Source organism: Erythrolamprus reginae, chromosome 2 (genome assembly GCF_031021105.1).
Source record: "Erythrolamprus reginae isolate rEryReg1 chromosome 2, rEryReg1.hap1, whole genome shotgun sequence".
NCBI lineage: Eukaryota > Metazoa > Chordata > Lepidosauria > Squamata > Dipsadidae > Erythrolamprus > Erythrolamprus reginae.
Genome location: NC_091951.1, coordinates 2,520,942 through 2,531,216, shown reverse-complemented (window position 1 = coordinate 2,531,216; position 10,275 = coordinate 2,520,942). Strand labels below are relative to the sequence as shown.

At 52.2% G+C, this 10,275-nt stretch overlaps 2 pseudogenes; one reads left to right on the top strand and one right to left on the bottom strand.

Annotated features, from left to right (window-relative positions):
* The window catches only part of LOC139162937 (H-2 class II histocompatibility antigen, E-S beta chain-like), a 644,095-nt pseudogene extending 637,994 nt beyond the window's left edge, over positions 1 to 6,101 (bottom strand).
* LOC139163000 (zinc finger protein 721-like) overlaps positions 1 to 10,275 on the top strand; it is a 50,138-nt pseudogene that overhangs the window by 6,762 nt on the left and 33,101 nt on the right.

Genomic DNA, 10,275 nt, shown 5'->3' with positions numbered 1-10,275 from the left:
TGCTGGTGCAGGAAGGGCAGAGGGACACCCCCACTGCAAACGCCTGATTGGTCGGATTGTAAAAATATGCTCCAAAGCGCCTGAATGGAAGCTGTAGCTGATAACACCAGGGGAACTTTGTCTTTTCTCATGGTCTTAGGCGATCCCTGCGGAACGGTCATTTGACCCCCCCCAAAGGGGTCCCGACCCACAGGTTGAGAACCACTGCCCTAGTGGGCCCCTCTACGGTTTCCACACCACTCTTAACCTTCTCTTTCTAGACAAGGAGAATTGGGGTCCCACGAGGTCTTCCAAACAGCAGGAACTGAGCAAGGGGGGAGGGGGGAGAGTCCAGGGAGATCAGACAAGGCTAAAAGAGGAATGGGAAGTGGATCTTTTGAGGGAGGCGAGTTAGAGGAGGGCCTGAAGCTTCCCCCTCCTTGTCTTGGAGGAGTTTCAGCCTATGCAGTAGCCCAGATGCCTCCTGGTGGTCTCCCATCCTCAGGCTGGCCAGGCCGATCTCTCTCAGCCAGGTGAGGGCAGGGGAGGCTGGGCAGCTGCCAGATGTTGAGGGCTGAGGATGAAACGCCAGATCAGGCAGGTATCAGAGCCCCAAATCTCTCCCGGCTGCAGCAGGCAGACATCCCACAGGGTCTGTGTCCTGAGATGGCCTCAGTCCTTTCCTGGGATGGGGGAGGGGGCTCGAGGGGTCAAACTCCCCCCTGGCGCAGCACTGGCCTCAGCAGGACAGAACTGGTTCTCCACCTGCAGCTGAAGGAGGAGGCAGAGTCCGAACCTGCCCCACAATTGTGTGTTTGCACACACACAGTCACACAAAATGGGCCCCAGATCCAGAGAGACTCTGGTGGGACACCCATCGCTCTCCTGATCAAAGCAGAACTTCTAGGCCCTTTCCATGTTTCCCCCTGGAAGACTTTTGATTTTCTCTGAGTTCTCCCTGACACCCCCACTACACACACACAGAGAGAGAGAGAGAGAGAGAGAACAGCTCTTCTTTCTGCAAGCCCCAACAGCTGAAGAGGCGCTTGGGCTTCGCTTCCCCAGCCTGAAGCGTTGGGCCCCTCTGGAAATTGGCCAATCCCTAGTGTCCATGACCATCAGGTGGAGGCATCTTCCACCCACCTCACATTTATGGAATGTAACTTCTAACGGTCTCCTTCAGGTCACCTGGTTTCAAGGAAGATGCAACTTATTCCACTTCACAGGGCCTCCTGCATCCTCCCCCCCCATTACCCAAGACCCCTCCCCGTAACTATTGGCAACCAAGCGTAGAAATGATGCAGAATTATAGCGAAGGTTGACAGCAGGATTAATTCACGAGTGCTGCAGAAAAAGAGAAGGGGAAGAAAATCAGAATATAAAGAGAAACTTTTACTGCAAATAACATATTTTTCTTCCCTTTCAGCCCCCACAGGCAGAGAAAGACAGAGAGAGAATCCGCCCATTCCAGGGAGCAAAAGGCTGCGATTCTTCATGTGAACAAGGAAGATGGGGCTAAGATGGGGGGGGTGGCAGCAAAGGGGGGAGCCTGGGGTCACATGGCCAGAAATGGTGTGAACTGTCACAAGGAGAAGGGGGGAGGGTCAGGAGGAACAGCCTGTGAAGGGTCTCCATGGGGTGCCAAGAAGGATCATCTGGGACTGGGGAACCGGGGGGTGCAGTTCATGGCAAAGTTTTGGAGGGGGTCCATTCAGTTAAGAAGGGGCATCTCAAGGGCTTAGCTCCACCTTCCATCTGAGGACGGATGGAGCTGTAGAACGAGCAAACTCAATGATAGAACAATACCTGAGAAGATGCTGTTAATTATCAGCAGTTCAGCTGGGCAGATCTCCTGCCATTGGCTGAAATGGCCTCCAATCCCACAGTGCGTAGTAGTGTGGGACTCGCCCCTTTTAAAACAGCCACGGGGGGGGGGATTTGTCTCCATGCCTGAACACCCCGAGGAAAGTCCACCCACCCACAGTGAGCTTAACAGAAGGGGTGGCTCGCTTCCAAAATGCTGGGGTGCTTCTTCCCTGAGGGAGGAAAGGGAAGGAATGCCCCCCCCCCTCCTTCCCTTCCCTTTTGCATTTTCCCAAAACATGGAAAAATTATGGGTAAGATTTTAATCATGTGTCTGTGTTTTTGTTTTTGATTGCAATACTTTTTAAGGTCTCTGTAAGGAAAAGCTGCATAAACTCGAAAGATTTTGCTGTATCCACATCAAAGAGATATTGTTCAGGCAGGTTTTCTTTACAGAAAGGAACAATTGAGAAATTAAACAAAAATATTGAAAATTTATAGGAGGGGCTGAAATGAGGGAGGAAGAAGAGAAACTCACCTGCAGGTGGTTGGATGGGAATTGCTGGAAGGAGAAAAAGAGCCAATCAGGAACCTTAAAGGGCTGGAAGACTCAGAGGGACCCCCTCCCCATCAATAGCCTATAATAACTTGCAATATCTTCCCTTAATAAACCCTCCAAGAACAGAAGTTCCCCAAAATACTTTTCCCCACAACCTCTCCCCACAACCTTTCCTCCAGCCCCACAGACTCACCTTTCTTGGCCTTTAGGTAGGAGAAGAGCCCCACAGCCAGGAAGGCCACTCCTATCACAGCCCCCATAATCCCCGTCCAGATTTTGGCCCTGGCAGAGCGGGAGGAACGGGGCTCTGGGGAAGGAGAAGGAGCCTCACCTGAGCAGGAGGATCAGGCCCACCTTCCCCCAGGAGGGTCCATTCTGGCTAACACCACCACAGAGAGGGTCTCTCCCCTTTGCCAGGGCAGGACAGGTTCCAGGAGGGGTGGGAGCGGAGGGACTTACTCCACTGGACGGTGATGGGGGCCTCCAGGCTGGCGTGCTCCACCTTGCAAGTGTAGACGTCCCCCCGCTGGGGCTTGGTCTCCAGCATCACCTGGAGCTGGTAGGTCCAGTCTCCATTCTGGAGCTCCTCCCCAAAGGCCACGCCCTCCTTCTCCGGCTGGCCGTTCTTCAGCCACTGGACCTCGATCTCCACGGGGTAAAAGCCCGTCATTGTGCAGAGGAGGATGGTGTTGGGGGAAGTCAGGTCCATCTTGGTGGGGGAGATGGTGACGGTGGGCTTGGCTGGAGGGAGGGAGGAGAAGGAGGCACATGAGAGACACAGGAGGGCCCAGAACAGAAGACCCAGTTGGTTAGTTCAGGCCAAGATCCCTTTTCACGCCTGAAAAAAGTATTCTGTGTTTTGAGTCATCTTCCAAAGTAGATTGCAGCAAGAAAACAAAAGGGATCCTGAAAGAGGGCATACAAATCTAATTAAAATAAATAAATAAATAAAAGTTTAAATTTTTTTGTGACTGGGATGAGTTGCAGTCTCCATAAAAGAATTCCCGAAAGAGGCAAGTCTGACAGGGAGAAATGCTGGAAATGCCCAGAGGTGGAAGGGATCTTCTGCCAGATGTGGTGGACGTGGAAAGAAAGAACGCAGAAGACGGAAAGGACAGACGCAGCACAAGTCTGTGGATTCCTGGGATCTGGTTGAAAATGAAACCACACTTTTAATTTTGGTGTATTACCCCAACATTTGCTCATTTGTTTTGTAAACGATCCCATCGTTCCAACCTGGGATCTGGTCGGGTTGCAGACAAATAACAACATTTCAGGTGTGGATTGTTGTGTTTTCCAGGATGATCCTATGTGTATCCGGGGACCTTAAAGGCCTTTGTGGAATTGCTAAAAAAAGAAGGCAGTGGCAGGGCCTTTCTTTAAACAACGAGAAATGCAAATTTTGGGTGAGAAAAAAATGACTTTGAACAAGAAAACGGAAGGATCAGATTTTAAATCAGTGGAAATTCAAAAGCTGAAATTTGGCATTTTTACATTTTTGTTTTTATAGCCTATTCCACAAACCTCCTTATTTTCAAGACTACGGTGTGAAGATTTTGAGGTTTCAATTTGGTCAGATGGGAGTTGCTGGAGATTTTAATTGGATGGGGAAAATATATTTTCTTTCTTTTTAAATACCTACTTTCTCCCTCCGCCCCTCCAGGAATTCAATTTAATAGACAAATAAGAGATCTCTCAATTTAAAACAGCAGGAGTCCAAAGTATCATATTTTTATTTATTGTTTTTTATTTATTTTTTATTTATCAATTATTTATTATATTGTATTATATTATTTGTTTATTTATTTCTTAGATTTGTATGCCACCCTCTCTGCAGACTTGTTTATACTTTATTTATTGTAATTATTTAGTTTATTATTTATTCTATTCTTTATTTAGATTACTATTTTATTACTTATTTTACTTTATTTTATTATTTTTTATTTCATTTATAATTTTAAAGTAAATTAATTTAAGTTATTTTATTATTTTTTGTTTCAGTTTCCATTTAATCAGTTTTTATTTATTTATTTATAGGTTTAATTTGCTTATTTAATTTTATACATTTATTTATTTCACTTGGTTGCTTATTTATTGATTTAAAAGATGTTGGAGTGGAAATGACTCGGAATGAAGAAGAAAAAGGCAGAGAAAGGAGACCACAAGTGGCTTCCGTGGATTCTCTTGGAAGATTCCTCTCAGAGGCCTGAACCCCCCTTGGAAAGGAAAGGGAAGGGGGGCGGGATCCCTTCACCCAAAATCTCTCTGCCCCCCCCCCGACTCACCTCTCCGGCCAACCACAGGGCCCCTCTGGAGAGCCTCGTAGCTGTAGCGGCAGAAGCGATCCACAGCGGCCTTCTTGTATTGCAGGTACTGCTTGTCTCTGTTCCATGCGTCCGCAGTCACCTTCCCCAACTCCGTGACGGCCTCGAACTCCCCGCGGTCGCTGTCGAAGCGGACAATCTCCTGCCGGTCGTAGAAGTATCTGTACAGGTATCTCACCCGCTGCGTCCCGTTGAGGAAGCGGCACTCGTCCTTGTCCTGGGCCAAGAAATGGGCTGCGAAGGGGGAGGAGGAGGAGGAGGGAGGCCGTCAGGAGGGACCCCAGGGCCCATCGTTCCCAGGCGCTGGTGGTGGAGGAGGAGGGTCCCACGGAAGGAGGGGAGGGGAGGAGAGACTGGTGGGGGACGCCCCCTGGAGGAGGGAAAGGGAACCCTCTCAGCCCTAGAGAGGGAGGGAGACTTTTATGGGGGGGGTCTGCAGAGGGGAGGGGAGGAAGAAGGGGAGGGGATGAACGTGGGGGAAAAGTCAGGCAGAAGCCCAACGGGTCCAGGAGATCGACTCTCTGCGGGGGAAGCTGGATCGAAAGCGGCCTGAAGGATGAGGGAGGGGCTGGGAAAACACACCTCCCTCTCTCACTCTTCCATGGGGGGGCGGAGGAACAAGGAGGACATCTAGACTCACCCTCCTGGAGTCTCCCAGCCCTTCAACTCCCAACTTCCCTGGATCACCCAACTTCAGCCCAACTTCCAGCCTTTGGAGGATTCTAGGGAACCCACCCGTTTCCCCCCTCCCCCCAAAGACCACCTGCAGCCCCCCCAGCCTGTCAAAGGGAGGGTCTCCAGTCCCCCTCACAAAGGGGGTTCAGTTTGGGAGGAGCAGTTCAGAGCCCCCCAGATCCTCCTCCCTCCCTTCCACCTCCCCAAGTGGGGGGCGTTATGGGTGGTGGTGGTTCTTGGCCTCCTCTCCAAATTCAGGGTCTCCCCCAGAAGGGGCCGAAGCTCCCCTCTTGCCTGACCCCCAAAGCCTCAATTTTGAGATTCAGGAGAAAAACGGAAGATTTGAAAAAAGCCAAAATGCCTCAGTTGGGGAGGAAGGGGGAGGAGACCACGCGGAGATCGAGGCTGCTGGAGGCTCTGGAGACCCCTAAGCTTTCTCTCCCCCCCCCCCCACTGCTGGGGTCCTTCCCAACCTCGCCCTCCCCCCAACTCCTCCACCCCCTCCTTACCGGGGCTCTCCTTCCCCCCTCTGCTTCCGGGGATCCGGGCCAGCGCCCCCACCAGCAGCACCAGGGCGACCCCCACCAAAGCCATGGAGGCTGCCCCCTCCGAGAGAGGCGAGAGACCCGGAGGCTCCCAGCCCCACAGGCGGAATCGGTGGGTCTGGATTGAGGGGGGAGGAGTTTTCCTCCGACTTCGGCATTGGGCGTGTCCAGGAGGAGCAGGAGGTCCAATGAGGAATCTCCCTTCTTTAGCGTCATCAGTCTCCGGGTAGAGTCTCACTTGACTTGGCCCGATAGAGGAGATAGTCCGAAACCGAGGGAGGAGCGGAGGGAAAGAGGGGGAGGGGGGAGGGGGGAGGTTCTCAGTCTTGGGGGGCTGCATTCTAGGGGGCTCCTTCATGCCGGCTCCATAATCCTCCCCCACTTTCCCTTTCTCTGCGCGCCTGGAGGGGCAGTTGGGTTCCACCAGTGTCTCAGAGGGCGCCCACGCTGGAGCTGCGGAGACTCTCGAAGGGCCGAATGGATCCAGAGCTGGAAGGATCCTTCTGGGCTCCCCCCCACCCACTCAGCCTGGAAGGAGGGAGCCCCCAGCAGCTGCCCCGGGTGACAAGGGGGGAGGCGCCGCCCCACAGCCTGACAGGACTTGGGCGTCACCCCCTCCCCCCATCCCGAAGGGAAGCCAGGAAAACCGGCGGACATAAGTGCACTGGTGTGCCTTTCGTCCCTTGTCCAATTGTCTTTCCTTTCTCTCACTTATCATATATATTCTCTTCCTTTCATATATCCTCTCCTCTAAGTTCACTTTACCTTTATATATATTACTACATGTCTATTTTTCTTCCTATGTATTTGTGTATTGGACAAATGTATAAATCGATCAATCAATCAATCAATCAATCAATCAATAATAAAACCCTCCGCTGGTAGTTCGGTCAGGAGGAGGCAGAGAGGATCTGCCGGGATCCCTCCTCACCCAGCCGGATCCTCTCCCCAGGCCCTCCCCCTCTTCAGGGAGGAATCTCCGGAGGGATCTCGTGGCTTTTCCCCTGCGAGATTTTGATTTTCTCTCAGTTCTTCCTGATACCCACACTACACACACCCACTAACACTCACACACACACAGAGAGCAGCTCTTCTTTCTTCAAGCCCCAACAGCTGAAGAGGCCCTTGGGCTTCGCTTCCCCAGCCTGAAGCGTTGGGCTCCTCCGAAGCGGAACTGAGGAACTGGCCATGATCCAGCAGGCAACAAGCCTGGATTCTTCATCAGGGCAGCTCAGGGACTCCCCTCCTCCACCCCATGGCTGAGTCTCCAGGTGGGGCAGTCCCTTTGTCCTGTGACCCATTGGAAGGAGTCCATGACTTATAACCATTCCTGAAGCGACTGCTTGAAGTTTCAATGGCACTGAAAAAAGTGACTCTTTGCCTAATATTCCTTCTTTTAAAAGTTTAGATTGTTTTCCTAATACTTTCATGTAAATACCCATTTTTAGCTTTGCTGATTGCGACCCAGAGTCACTTGTTGTCAGTTGGGGGACTATGCACATTTGAGAGAGATTAGGAGGGAGAGACAGAGAGGATAGATAGATACATAGATAGATGGATGGATGGATGGATGGATGGATGGGTGGGTGGGTGAGTGGACGGACGGAGAGACAGACAGACAGACCCTAGCCTTCATATTTTGAATGTAAGCAGAAACATTAGAAGTACTGTATATTTGTTCACATCAGCATGTTGTCCATTTATTGTAACCTCTTTAAATACAGTGGGGGAGGGGGAGAGTATTTTACCCCCTGAGGAAGAAATGATGAGTCCTCTGGAAGTCATGAAGGTTTCTCGGCTGACCTTTGACACCTCGAACCTGCAGCTCCCTCCACAGATTTTCTCTGGGATTCACCCCGTTTATTCCTTGTATTGGTGCATCAGAGACCCCTTTGACTGACCCCATATTTGGTCTCTACATCTGCTGTTTGGTGCCCTTTTTTCTTCCAATGTGGTTGATTCCCCTGAGATTTGAGTTGGGAATCAGTTTCTAAACCTTCGTCTCCCTCTCACTTCGGCTTCACTCTCAAGCCCTTCAGATGAGGAGAGGTGGTCGGTTCTCACAGCTGACCTTCTGGGTCCTTGTCAGGGGCAGCTCATCCCCTGCCAGAAGCCCCCACGTGGGTGTTGTGGACCATGGTCCAAGGATCCCAATTCCTCTCTGGAGAGACCCGTCCCCTAAGCCAGGCTGGACTTCCAGGGTGCTGCCTTCCCTCCTTGGATGGTTCCCTTTGTGGGCAGAGCGGGAGAGAAACCCACCTGTGCCCCCATCTCTGGGGCTCCCACTGGGCCCTCCTGCTCCCAGTCTCTGGGCCTCGATTCCAGGGAGTTTATCCTCCCTCCCCGTAGGAAAGAAGGAAATAAGGTCCACGTGGAGGAAACACGCGGCTGCTGTCCAAAGGAAGAGGGAGACACTGAGAAAAATCTGCCCTTTTCTATCAAGAGAAATGAACGTTCGCACCAGAGAAGACAGTCGGGAGCCTCCTGAGGTAAATCTCAAACAGCGCCCAGAGGGAAAAGGCGGGGAAACGGGACACGCCCCCTTCCCACCCTCAGCAACCAATCAGAGTGCAGATCCTCTCAGGCAGGAGCCCGCCCTCCCTCAGCCACAACAGGGTGTTTGGGACCTTTGTGCACTTTCCTTATCCAGCCATTAAATTCACTCTCTTCACATTGAAAGTCTTCAAAAGAAACAGAGCTGAGATTGAATTGTCAGGCGCGTCTCTTTCCCGCCATTCCTCCCATCCTGGCACTTTGCCCCAAATCCACCAGGGGGCGATGTCTGCCAAGGGAAAGAAACTCCCCATTGGCCCACCGGAGGGCGAAGGTCAAGGGGGTTTTTGCAGAGGAGGCTGAGAAGGAAGTGACATCACTGAGCCTTGCCGCTCTAGGATTCCCCACTCGCTCTCCTTCAACCCTGGTGCCGCATGAGACTGAGAGCCCGGCGGGAAAACATCCAGACGTGTACCAGGTGAGGGGGGGCCTTCCCGGTCCCCATGTTCCCCTGCCGCCCTCTCCCTGCAGGGGAAGCGGAAGAAGCGGGGGGAGGGGAGGAGGTGGGATTCGCACCAGGCTCCCCGAGGGCCCGATCCTGTCTCCGGAGGGGGAGAGAAGCGGGGCGGCCTCTGCAGCTGCCTCCTTCCCGGCCCTGCTCGGGGGACCTCGGCCCTGCGCTGGGATGAGCCTCTTGGGGCTCCGGGCAGGTTGGGTGAAGGTCGCTCAGGGGCTGAATTCCACCTTCTCATTCTGGGCCTTTGTTTTTCCTTCCACCTCAGAGACAGAAACCGGAAGCCATTTGTGGTCTTTGCAGGGGAACATTTTCTCCTGGGGGAAGAAAACAAGAGCGGAATCACCTGGAGGGATCCGTCCTGTGTTCCCAGAAATGGTCCCGTGAAGGAAAAGGCGTCTGGAGACCCACAAGAGTCCTTGGACCCCTTTGGAGTTGCTCTGCAGGACAGAGAAAGGATGGAGACCCCATCTGCTGCAAAGGGGGGAAGCGGGAAAGGCCCTGCAGCCACTCAGCCTGGGAAGGGGGGGGAAGCTCTGGACAAGACCCGGGCAGAAGATCCTGGAGGAAGAATCCATCCTCCCTTCGGAAGTTCAGCCATGGAACTCCATCCAATACCGGGAGGCTGAGGGTCCCCGAGGACTTTGCAGCCGACTGCACGACTTGTGCAGGCGATGGCTGAGACCAGAGAAGCACACCAAAGCCCAGATGCTGGACCTGGTGGTTCTGGAGTATCTCCTGTCCCTTCTGCCCCCAGAGATGGAGGGCTGGGTGCGGGAGTGTGGAGCAGAGACCAGCTCCCAGGCGGTGGCCCTGGCGGAAGGCCTCCTCCTGAGCCAGGCGGAGGAGCAGAAGGAAACCAATGATATGGAGGGAAAGAAGAATCCATCAGATCCCGCTCATGAGCCATTTTTCTGCAGGATCCCTTGGGAAGATCCAAACCAGGAGACTTCCGAAGGTAATGGGGGATGCTCTGATGGCCCACCTGTCTTACCTTTGCTCTCTCCTCTTCTATAGAAGACCTCCTCCTTGACCTTTGTTCATGATGCATTTTGAAATTATTCTTTACAGAGAAACAAAGAATGAAACTCTCTGGTTTTTATGAAGGAGGTCAAACAGCGGTGGAACTTCCAACTCAAGTAAGAAAGAGAAAAGATCTTAGATTTGTTTTCTCCCTTAAGGAAGTGAAGCAAATTTGAAGAGCGCTCTATCTCCTTCTATCCCCCCCCCCCGTTTGGCCATGACTATTTTTGTGTCCTTCCACAACATGGAGAGCAAAATAGCAGGTTCAAGTTTTACTAGCTTTTATGTTTCTTTTGTGTTCTTTTAATTTCTCTTTCTTAACTCAATCCACCTGTGCCATTGTGCCATATTTCGTAGTAC